This window comes from Schistocerca americana, unplaced genomic scaffold (assembly GCF_021461395.2).
Source record: "Schistocerca americana isolate TAMUIC-IGC-003095 unplaced genomic scaffold, iqSchAmer2.1 HiC_scaffold_1455, whole genome shotgun sequence".
NCBI classification, from domain to species: Eukaryota; Metazoa; Arthropoda; class Insecta; order Orthoptera; family Acrididae; genus Schistocerca; species Schistocerca americana.
Genome location: NW_025725538.1, coordinates 1 through 2500, shown reverse-complemented (window position 1 = coordinate 2500; position 2500 = coordinate 1).

Sequence of the window (2500 nt, the reverse complement as noted above, 5' to 3'; positions counted from 1 at the left end):
TTGCGCCTTAACCTAACCCATGTTGCGCCTTAACCTAACCCATGTTGCGCCTTAACCTAACCCATGTTGCGCCTTAACCTAACCCATGTTGCGCCTTAACCTAACCCATGTTGCGCCTTAACCTAACCCATGTTGCGCCTTAACCTAACCCATGTTGCGCCTTAACCTAACCCATGTTGCGCCTTAACCTAACCCATGTTGCGCCTTAACCTAACCCATGTTGCGCCTTAACCTAACCCATGTTGCGCCTTAACCTAACCCATGTTGCGCCTTAACCTAACCCATGTTGCGCCTTAACCTAACCCATGTTGCGCCTTAACCTAACCCATGTTGCGCCTTAACCTAACCCATGTTGCGCCTTAACCCAACACACGTTGCGCCTTAACCCAACACACGTTGCGCCTTAACCCAACACACGTTGCGCCTTAACCCAACACACGTTGCGCCTTAACCCAACACACGTTGGGCCTTAACCCAACACACGTTGGGCCTTAACCCAACACACGTTGGGCCTTAACCCAACACACGTTGGGCCTTAACCCAACACACGTTGGGCCTTAACCCGCTCTGTAATTGTCATACGACGCGTTAAATTAGTGTAGTGTTGCCTAACTGCAACCCCCGCAATATAGTTTGCTACTCGCACTGCCCGGTCCCCAGAGTATCGCTTCATGTTAAACACCTTGCAGCTATACACTGTAATGCGGATGGCAGCAGGACGTACATGCTCAATGCCCTTCGCAGTTGTTCATTGGCATTCGCATGGCGAAGCACAGCCTACGTTGTGGTACGGCTTGTGTCAACTGTCCGCTGATGTTGTACGTCCAAATCACACACTGTACTGCACATTGGTCCTCATGTACTGAATGATACATCGTGGTACATGTGTGACCGTACCACGACTGCGCCAACAACGGCGAACCATACGGTCCAAATATTGTGCACTCAGCTACGTGTCGTCTCCCTATAAGAGCTGGATTGCAGTATGGTATGCCGTGGATGGCGATCAGCATGAGCCGTCTGTTGATGTAGTGGTGCGTGTTGTCAGACGTAGTCGTCTCTTCTCACACACCGTGATAGCATGGTGCACTGCGTTCCACATCTGCGACATGCGACAGAGGCCGGTTGACAGTCGTTCGCGCAATGGACATCGCATACGTACGGGGGCCACCTTCCACGTGTTCGCGAAGCGTGCACATGTTGTTGCGTGTATGTGGGCAGACATAGTGTGTCGTGACACCTGACACAGGCATGCAACAATCGTTGAATTTGCAAATGGCGATGGACGTCTACGTTTGCTGGTGACGTTACGCAAATGAACAACTGGTAAACCGTTGTGGTGCGGTTGTTCTCGCTAGAGGTGAATCAGTGATGGCGACGATCGGTTGAGCTACCAACCGGTTGTTTCAGCGATACCCACCATGCCCACGAACGTGAATGGCATGTGGGTGTGAAGCGATACGCGGCGGTGGCTGGGTGGGACCGTCCCCGGCCGGTGAGGGGGGGCCTCCCGGCGTGCTGGCCGCGCGGTGCGTGGGCGCACGCGCTACAGCCGGCTGGTGGGGGCGGCCAGTGGCAGGCGCGCCGGCCGACGGAGGCGGCAGGCGGCGCAGCTGCGCGCCGGCGCACCCTGCACGCGGCGCCGTGCGGCCAAAGTAGGTCCTCGCGGGCCCGGTGCGAAGCGCGGTGGACATCTGCAGTGTGCTGGTCCGATTGAGGACTGTGTGCGCTGAGGATGCGCCGCCGCCCGGCGCTCGGCGCCGCGACGCCGTCTGCTGCTCGGTCGCCTCTGCGGTTCTCGCAGGTGGATTGTATCGCAGCTGTGCGGACGTGTTGGCGCGTGCGCTGTGCTGGGAGAGTTCGCTTCGGCACCCAAGTGGGGCTTTTGTCCTTCTGTGGCGCTGGCGTTGGAGCTGCCGGCCACCGTAGGTGGCGCGTGTTGTCTCCCGCCGGCAATGCCACGACAGCACGCTCCCGGGCCTCTGTCGGCAGCGGCAAGCTCAGTTGGGAGCACGGGTGGTCGCACCTAAAGCGTCTACTCGCCAAACCCCGGGCGATTGCGCCTCTCTCGAACCCGACCAAGTACTTAGGACGGCGCTGCGCGCCGCCGGGACCTGAGAGGGTTTCGAGGTGTATTGTGCAGGGGAGCTCAGCCTCCTCCTGTTTGCAGAATAATTGAGCGGACGCTTGCGTGTTCGCGCGGGCCCCCGGGACACACTCCCGGGCGGCCGGCTGCTCAGCTCTAGTTGACGCAGCTCCCTGGTTGATCCTGCCAGTAGTCATATGCTTGTCTCAAAGATTAAGCCATGCATGTCTCAGTACAAGCCGCATTAAGGTGAAACCGCGAATGGCTCATTAAATCAGTTATGGTTCCTTAGATCGTACCCACGTTACTTGGATAACTGTGGTAATTCTAGAGCTAATACATGCAAACAGAGTCCCGACCAGAGATGGAAGGGACGCTTTTATTAGATCAAAACCAATCGGTCGGCTCGTCCGG